Raw genomic sequence first — 10,207 nt, 5'->3', positions numbered from 1 at the left:
TTCGTTTTCGAACTTACTTTTTTTTTAAATCGAAACAAACCTCGGCATTTTTTATTTTTTTTTTTTTTTTTTTTTTTTTGCAAAATAAAATAAAGGCAACAAACCACGAGGACTTCGGAGGTCACCCATCCTATCCTACTACTACTCTGCCCAAGCAAGCTTAAATCTGCTGGAGTTCGATGGGATCCGGTGCATTAGTCTTTGGTATGATCGCGCCGAAAAATATAAAGGGTTTTTTTTATTTTGGCTTAACTTCATGTTTCGAACTTACTTTATTTTTTTAAATCGAATTTTTAACAAACCTTTTTTTTTTTTTTTTTTTTTTTTTTTTTTTTTTTTTAAAAATTGCAAAATAGGGGTGCAACAACGAGGACTTCGAGGAGGTCACCCATCCTAGTACTACTACTCTCAAAAAAAACAGCTTAAGCTGCGGAGTTGATGGGATCCGGTGCATTAGTCTTTGGTATGATCGCTTTTTAAAATAAAAGCGGTTTTATTTATATTTGGCTTAACTCATGTTCGAACTTACTCTTATTTTTTTTCGAAACAAACCTCCTCATTTTTTATTTTTTTTTTTTTTTTTTTTTTTTTTTTTTTTTTTTTTTTTTAAAAATTGCAAAATAGGGGGTGCACCACGAGGACTTCCCGGGAGGTCACCCATCCTAGTACTACTCTCAAACGCCCGAAAAACAACTTAACTGCGGAGTTTGATGGGATCCGGTGCATTAGTCTTTGGTATGATGCGCGCCGAAAATAAAGCGGTTTTATTTATATTTGGCTTAACTTCATGTTCGAACTTACTCCTATTTTTTTCGAAACAAACCTCGGCATTTTTTTTTTTTTTTTTTTTTTTTTTTTTTTTTTTTTTTTTTGCAAAATAAGGGTGCAACAACGAGGGACTTCGGGAGTCCCCCCCCCCCTACTACTACTACTCTGCCAAACCGCGCTTAAGCTGCGCGGTTGATGGGATCCGGTGCATTAGTCTTTGGTATGATCGCGCCCGAAAAAAAGCGGTTTTATTTATATTTGGCTTAACTCATGTTCGAACTTACTCCTATTTTTTTCGAAAACAAACCTCGGCATTTTTTTTTTTTTTTTTTTTTTTTTTTAAAAAAAAAAAAATTGCAAAATAGGGGTGCAACACGAGGACTTCCCGGGGAGGTCACCCATCCTAATACTACTCTCCAAAAAAAAACGCTTAAGCTGCGGAGTTGATGGGATCCGGTGCATTAGTCTTTGGTATGATGATCGCGCCGAAAATAAAAGCGTTTTATTTATATTTTGCTTAACTTCATGTTCGAACTTACTTACTCCTTTTTAAATCGAAACAAACCTCGCATTTTTTTTTTTTTTTTTTTTTTTTTTTTTTTTTTTTTTTTGCAAAATAAAATAGGGGTGCAACCACGAGGACTTCGAGGGTCACCCATCCTAGTACTACTCTACTCTCCCTGCCGCGCTTAAACTTTGCGGAGTTACGATGGGATCCGGTGCATTAGTTTTGGTATGATCGCTTTTTGAAAATAAAAGCGGTTTTATTTATATTTTTTATTTTTTAACTTACTCGTTTTTTTAAATTTTTACACTTTTTTTTTTTTTTTTTTTTTTTTTAAAAAAAAAATTGCAAAATAGGGGTGCTTCGAGGACTTCGGGGGTCACCCATCCTAATTTTACTCTCTCCCAAACCGCGCTTAAGCTGCGGAGTTTGATGGGATCCGGTGCATTAGTCTTTGGTATGATCGCGCGAAAAAAAAAGCGGTTTATTTATATTTGGCTTAACTTCATGTTCGAACTTACTCCTATTTTTTCGAAACAAACCTTTTTTTTTTTTTTTTTTTTTTTTTTTTTAAAAATTTTTTTTTTTTTTTATTTTTTTTTTTTTTTTTTTTTTTTAGTCTTTGGTATGATTTTTTTTAAATAAAAGCGGTTTTATTTATATTTGGCTTAACTTTTTTTTTTTTTTTCCTTTTTTTAAATCGAAAAACAAACCTTTTTTTTTTTTTTTTTTTTTAAAAAGAAAATTGCAAAATAGGGGTGCAACATGAGGGACTTCGGGAGGTCACCCCCATCCTATCTTACTACTCGCCCAAAACTTAAGCTGCTGCGGAGTTACGATGGGATCCGATTTGCATTAGTCTTTGGTATGATCGCTTTTTAAAAAATAAAGCGGTTTTATTTATATTTGGCTTAACTTTTCGACTTTTTTTTTTATTTTTAAATCGAAACAAACCTTTTTTTTTTTTTTTTTTTTTTTTTTTTTAAAAAAATTGCAAAATAGGGTGCAACCACGAGGACTTCGGGAGGTCACCCATCCTAGTACTACTCTCTCTAACAAAACTTAAGCTTAGCTGCTGCGGTTTGATGGGATCCGGTGCATTAGTCTTTGGTATGATCGCTTTTAGAAAAAATAAAGCGGTTTTATTTATATTTGGCTTTAACTTCATGTTCGAACTTACTCCTTTTTTTTAATCGAAACAAACCTCGGCATTTTTTTTATTTTTTTTTTTTTTTTTTTTTTTTTTTAAAAAATTGCAAAATAGGGGTGCAACACGAGGGACTTCGGGGGTCACCCATCCTAGTACTACTCTCTACTCCAACCGCGCTTAAAGCTGCGGAGTTACGATGGGATCCGGTGCATTAGTCTTTGGTATGATCGCGCGAAAAATAAAATAAAGTTTTTTTATTTATATTTGGCTTAACTCATGTTCGAACTTACTCCTATTTTTTTTTTCGAAACAAACCTCGGCATTTTTTTTTTTTTTTTTTTTTTTTTTTTTTTTTTTTTTTTTTTAAAAAATTGCAAAATAGGGGTGCAACATGGAGGACTTCGGGGAGGTCACCCATCCTAATACTACTCTGCCCTCGAAACCGCAAACTTAAGCTGCGGAGTTGATGGGATCCGGTGCATTAGTCTTTGGTATGATCGCTTTTAAAAATAAAAGCGGTTTTATTTATATTTGGCTTAACTCGTTTCGAACTTACTCCTATTTTTAAATCGAAACAAACCTCGGCATTTTTTTTTTTTTTTTTTTTTTTTTTTTTTTTTTTTTTGCAAAATAGGGGTGCAACCACGAGGACTTCGGGGTCACCCATCCTAATACTACTCTCGCCCGCCTACTTACGCTTAAGCTGCGGAGTTACGATGGGATCCGGTGCATTAGTCTTTGGTATGATCGCGCCGAAAAAAAAAAGCGTTTTATTTATATTTGGCTTAACTTCGTGTTCGAACTTACTCCTTTTTTAAATCGAAAACAAACCTCGGCATTTTTTTTTTTTTTTTTTTTTTTTTTTTTAAAATTTAAAATAGGGGTGCAACCACACGAGGACTTCGAGGAGGTCACCCATCCTAGTACTACTCTATTTAACCCGGCTTAAGCTGCGGGCGGAGTTACGATGGGATCCGGTGCATTAGTCTTTGGTATGATCGCTTTTTTAAATAAAAATAAAGCGGTTTTTTTTATATTTGGCTTTTCATTTCGAACTTACTCCTATTTTTAATCGAAACAAACCTTTTTTTTTTTTTTTTTTTTTTTTTTTTTTTTTTTTTTTTTTTTTTTTTTTTTTTTTTTTTTTTTATTTTTTTTTTTTTTAAAATTTTAAAGTTTGGGATCCGGTGCATTAGTCTTTGGTATGATTTTTTTATTTTTTTTTTTTATATTTGATTTTTTACTTTTTTTTAAATTTTTTTTTTTTTTTTTTTTTTTTTTTTTTTTGCAAAATAGGGGTTTTTTTTTTCGGAGGTCACCCCATCCTAATTTTATACTTATTTTTGGCTTAACTGCGGAGTTGATGGGATCCGGTGCATTAGTCTTTTATGATCGCGCCCGAAAATAAAAGCGGTTTTTTTATATTTTTTTTTTTTTTTACTTTTTTTTTTTTTTTTTTTTTTTTTTTTTTTTTTTTTTTTTTTTTTTTTTAAAAATGCAAAAATAGGACTTCCCGAGGAGGTCACCCATCCTACCCATCCCTTACTCTTTAAAACTGCACGCGCTTAAGCTTAGCGGAGTTACGATGGGATCCGGTGCATTAGTCTTTGGTATGATCGCTTTTTTAAAAATAAAAGCGGTTTTATTTATATTTGGCTTAACTTCATGTTCGAACTTACTCCTATTTTTTTTCGAAACAAACCTCGGCATTTTTTTTTTTTTTTTTTTTTTTTTTTTTAAAAAAATGCAAAATAGGGGTGCAACCACGAGGACTTCGGGGAGGTCACCCATCCTAATCTTACTACTACTCTCCCCAAACAAACTTAAGCTGCGCGGAGTTCGGGATGGGATCCGGTGCATTAGTCTTTGGTATGATGGTATGCTTTTTAAAAAATAAAATAAGTTTTTTTATATTTGGCTTAACTTCATGTTCGAACTTACTCTTTTTTTTAAATCGAAACAAACCTCGGCATTTTTTTTTTTTTTTTTTTTTTTTTTTTTTTTTTTTTTTTTAAAAATTGCAAAATAGGGGTGCAACCACGAGGACTTCGGGGAGGTCACCCATCCTAGTACTACTCTCTGAAACCGCAGCTTAAGCTGCGGAGTTGATGGGATCCGGTGCATTAGTCTTTGGTATGATCGCTTTTTTAAAATAAATAAAAGCGTTTTATTTATATTTGGCTTAACTCATGTTCGAACTTACTCCTATTTTTAAATCGAAACAAACCTTTTTTTTTTTTTTTTTTTTTTTTTTTTTTTTTTTTTTTTTTTTTTTAAATAAAATTGCAAAATAACGGGACTTCCCGGAGGTCACCCATCCCCCCTCCTACTCTACTACCCAAAACCGCGGCTTAAGCTGCGGAGTTGATGGGATCCGATCCGCATTAGTCTTTGGTATGATCGCGCCGAAAATATAAGCGGTTTTTTATATTTGGCTTTCGTGTTGAACTTACTCTCCTTTTTTTAAATCGAAACAAACCTCGGCATTTTTATTTTTTTTTTTTTTTTTTTTTTTTTTTTTTTTTTTTTAAAAAATTGCAAATATAGGTGCAACCACGAGGACTTCTTCGGTCCAGGAGGTCCCCATCCCTAGTACTACTCTTTCTCCAAAACCGCTTAAGCTGCGGAGTTCGATGGGATCCGGTGCATTTAGTCTTTGGTATGATCGCCCCCGAAAATAAAAGCGGTTTTATTTATATTTGGCTTAACTCATGTTCGAACTTACTCCTATTTTTAAATCGAAACAAACCTCAACATTTTTTTTTTTTTTTTTTTTTTTTTTTTTTTTTTTTTTTTTAAAAAATTGCAAAATAGGGGTGCAACCGGGACTTCGGGGGTCACCCATCCCTAATCTACTCTCTTACTAAAAGCTTAGCTTAAGCTGCGGAGTTGATGGGATCCGGTGCATTAGTCTTTGGTATGATCGCTTTTTTTAAAATAAAAGCGGTTTTATTTATATTTGGCTTAACTTCATGTTCGAACTTACTCCTATTTTTTAATCGAAACAAACCTCGGCATTTTTTTTTTTTTTTTTTTTTTTTTTTTTTTAAATTTTTAGGGGTGCAAACCAGGGACTTCGAGGAGGTCACCCATCCCAAAATACTACTCTCTCCCAAAACCGCTTAAGCTGCTTCTGCGAGTTTACGATGGGATCCGATCCGGTGCATTAGTCTTTGGTATGATCGCTTTTAGAAAATAAAAGCGGTTTTATTTATATTTGGTTTTAAACTTCGTGTTCGAACTTACTCTCTATTTTTTTAAATCGAAACAAACCTTTTTTTTTATTTTTTTTTTTTTTTTTTTTTTTTTTAAAATATTTTTTTAAAACCAAGGACTTCAACCCATTTTTTTTTTTTTTTTTTTTTTTTTTTTTTTTTTTTTTTTTTTTTTTTTCCGGGGCAAAGGGACTTTGGTATGATCCTTTTATTTTTTAAAGCGGTTTATTTATATTTGGATTTATTTCAGTGTTTAACTTACTTTTTTTAAATCGAAACAAAATTAGGATTTTTTTGATTTTTTTTTTTTTTTTTTTTTTTTTTTTTTTTTTGCAAAATAGGGATTTTTTTACCACGAGGACTTCGAGGGGGTCACCCATTTTTATTTTTTATTTTTTTATTTAAAATTTTTTTTTTTATTTCCGATTTATATTTTTTTTATTCGGTTTTAAATAATATTTTTACTTTTTTCGTTTGGCTTTTTTTTTTTTTTTTTAAATTTTTTTTTTTATTTTTTTTTTATTTTTTTTTTTTTTTTTTTTTTTTAAAAAATTGCAAAATAGGGGCAACCATGAGGACTTCCCGGGTCACCCCCATCCTAAATCTTACTCTACTCTGCCAAAAAAGCTTAAGCTAGCGCGGAGTTCGATGGGATCCGGTGCATTAGTCTTTGGTATGATGATCGCGCAAAATAAAGCGGTTTTTATTTATATTTGGCTTAACTTCATGTTCGAACTTACTCCTTTTTTTCGAAACAAACCTCGGCATTTTTTTTTTTTTTTTTTTTTTTTTTTTTTAAAAAAAAAATAGGGGTGCAACCACGAGGACTTCGGGAGGTCACCCATCCTTACTACTCTAAACCCAAAACTTAAGCTTAAAGCTGCGGAGTTACGATGGGATCCGGTGCATTAGTCTTTGGTATGATGATTTTTTTTTAAATAAAAGCGGTTTTTTTTATTTTGGCTTAACTTCGTGTTCGAACTTACTCCTATTTTTAAATCGAAACAAACCTCGGCATTTTTTTTTTTTTTTTTTTTTTTTTTTTTTTTTTTTTTTAAAATAGGGGTTTTTTTTTTCGGGAGGTCACCCATCCTAATCTACTACTCTCGCCCAACCCGCGCTTAAGCTGCGGGAGTTCGATGGGATCCGGTGCATTAGTCTTTTATGTATGATCGCCGAAAATAAAAGTTTTATTTATTTTGGCTTAACTTCGTTTCGTTTAACTTACTCCTTTTTTAAATCGAAACAAACCTCGGCATTTTTTTTTTTTTTTTTTTTTTTTTTTTTTTTTTTGCAAAATAAAATAGGGGTGCAACCACGAGGACTTCGGGAGGTCACCCATCCTAATTTTACTCTTGCGCCCAAACCGCAAAACTGCGGAGTTCGATGGGATCCGGTGCATTTTTTTGATATGATTTTTTTTAAAAATAAAGCGGTTTTTTTATTTATTTGAAACTTAACTTCATGTTCGAACTTTTTTTTTTTTTTTTTTTTTTTTTTTTTTTTTTTTAAAAAAAATTGCAAAATAGGGGTGCAACAACCACGGACTTCTTCGGAGGTCAGGTCACCCATCTAATACTACTCTCAAAAAAAAACTTAAAAAAGCGGAGTTACGATGGGATCCGGTGCATTAGTCTTTGGTATGATCGCTTTTTTAAATAAAAGCGGTTTTATTTATATTTGGCTTTTACTTCATGTTCGAACTTACTCCTATTTTTTTAAATCGAAAACAAACCTCGGCATTTTTTTTTTTATTTTTTTTTTTTTTTTTTTTTTTTTTTTTTTTAAAAAAATTGCAAAATAGGGGTGCAACACGGGACTTCGGGGAGGTCACCCATCCTAATCTACTCTACTCTCCCCAAACCGCTTAAGCTGCGGAGTTTGATGGGATCCGGTGCATTAGTCTTTGGTATGATCGCTTTTTAAAAAATAAAAAAAAAATTTATTTATATTTGGCTTAACTCATTCGTATTCGAACTTACTCCTTTTTTTTTAAATCGAAACAAACCTTTAAATTTTTTTTTTTTTTTTTTTTTTTTTTTTTTTTTTTTTTTTTTTGCAAAAAATGCAACCAGGGACTTCGAGGAGGACTTCCATCACCCATCATTACTCTACTACTCGCTAACTGCAAAAAAAGGCTGCGGGTGATGGGATCCGATCCATTAGCTTTGGTATGATCGCTTTTACCGAAAATAAAAGCGGTTTTATTTATATTTGGCTTAACTCATGTTTCGACTTACTCCTTTTTTTTTAAACAAAAAACAAACCTTTTTTTTTTTTTTTTTTTTTTTTTTTTTTTTTAAAAATTGCAAAATAGAGGACTTCGAGGACTTCGAGGAGGCCCATCCTAATACTACTCTCTACTACTCCAAAACTAAAGCTGCTGCGGAGTAGATGGGATCCGGTGCATTAGTCTTTGGTATGTATGATCTTTTTAAAAATAAAAGTTTTATTTATATTTGGCTTAACTCATGTTGAACTTACTCTTTTTTTTTTAAATCGAAAACAAACCTTTTTTTTTTTTTTTTTTTTTTTTTTTTTTTTTTTTTTTTTTTTAAAAATTTGCAAAATAGGGGGTGCAACGAGGGACTTCGGAGGGTCACCCATCCTAGTACTACTCTCTCCCAAACCGCAGCTTAAGCTGCGGAGTTACGATGGGATCCGGTGCATTAGTCTTTGGTATGATCGCTTTTAGAAAATAAGCGGTTTTTTTTATATTTGGCTTAACTCATGTTCGAACTTACTCCTATTTTTTAAATCGAAACAAACCTCGGCATTTTTTTTTTTTTTTTTTATTTTTTTTTTTTTTTTTAAAAAAAAAAATAGGGGTGCAACCACGAGGACTTCGGGAGGTCACCCATCCTAGTACTACTCTACTCCCAAACCACGCTTAAGCTGCTGCTGTTTGATGGGATCCGGTGCATTAGTCTTTGTCTATGATCGCTTTTTTAAAATAAAAAAAGTTTTTTTATATTTTGGCTTAACTCATGTTCGAACTTACTCCTATTTTTTTCGAAAAAAACCTTTTTTTTTTTTTTTTTTTTTTTTTTTTTTTTTTTTTTTTTTTAAAAAATAGGTGCAAACCGAGGACTTCGAGGGGAGGTCACCCATCCTAGTACTACTCTACTCTGCCGCGCTTAAGCGCGGTTTGATGGGATCCGGTGGGATTAGTCTTTGGTATGATCGCTCGCGCGAAATATAAAAGCGGTTTTATTTATATTTGGCTTAACTCATGTTCGAACTTACTCCTCTTTTTTTTAAAATCGAAAAAACCTCGGCATTTTTTTTTTTTTTTTTTTTTTTTTTTTTTTTTTTTTTTTTTGCAAAATAGGGGTGCAACCACGAGGACTTCGGGGAGGTCACCCATCCTAATACTACTCTCTTAACTGCAACCTTAAAGCTGCTGCGGAGTTGATGGGATCCGGTGCATTAGTCTTTGGTATGATCGATCTTTTAGAAAATAAAATAAAAGTTTTTTTTTATATTTGGCTTAACTTCGTGTTTTCGAACTTACTCCTTTTTTAATCGAAACAAACCTCGGCATTTTTTTTTTTTTTTTTTTTTTTTTTTTTTTTTTTTTTTTTTTTTAAATAAAATAGGTGCAACAACGAGGACTTCGGAGGTCACCCATCCCCATACTACTCTCTCTTCGCAAAAAAAACTTAAGCTGCGGAGTTACGATGGGATCCGATGCATTAGTCTTTGGTATGATCGCGCCGAAAATAAAAAAGGTTTTATTTATATTTGGCTTAACTTCGTGTTCGAACTTACTCCTTTTTTTTTTTTTTCCTTAAACAAACCTTTTTTTTTTTTTTTTTTTTTTTTTTTTTTTTTTTTTTAAAAAAATTTGCAAAATAGGGGTGCAACCGGGACTTCTTCGAGGTCACCCATCCCATCCTACTCTCTCCCGAAACCGCTTTAAGCTGCTGGTTAGTTGGGGGATCCGGTGCATTAGTTTGGTATGATATGATCTTTTTTAGAAATAAAAGCGGTTTTATTTATATTTGGCTTAACTCATGTTCGAACTTACTCCTATTTTTAAATCGAAAACAAACCTCGGCATTTTTTTTTTTTTTTTTTTTTTTTTTTTTTTTTTTTTTTTTTTTTTTTAAAAAATAGGGTGCAACCGAGGACTTCGGGGAGGTCACCCATCCTAGTCTTACTCTCTTAAACGGCTTTAAGCTGCGGAGGAGTTCGATGGGATCCGGTGCATTAGTCTTTGGTATGATATGCTTTTTTTTAAAATAAATAAAGCGGTTTTATTTATATTTGGCTTTCGTATTTTTTCTTACTCCTCCTTTTTTTAAATTTAAATTTTTTACAAACCTCGGCATTTTTTTTTTTTTTTTTTTTTTTTTTTTTTTTTTTTTTGCAATAAAAATAGGGGTGCAACAACCACGAGGACTTCGGGGGTCACCCATCCTACTACTACTACTCTCCCAAACCGCTTAGCTGCTGCGGAGTTCGATGGGATCCGGTGCATTAGTCTTTGGTATGATCGCTTTAAAAAAAATATAAGGGTTTTATTTATATTTGGCTTAACTTCATGTTTCGACTTACTCCTATTTT

Source organism: Coptis chinensis, chromosome 6 (genome assembly GCF_015680905.1).
Source record: "Coptis chinensis isolate HL-2020 chromosome 6, ASM1568090v1, whole genome shotgun sequence".
Taxonomy (NCBI): domain Eukaryota; kingdom Viridiplantae; phylum Streptophyta; class Magnoliopsida; order Ranunculales; family Ranunculaceae; genus Coptis; species Coptis chinensis.
Note: the sequence above shows the minus strand (reverse complement) of the source record.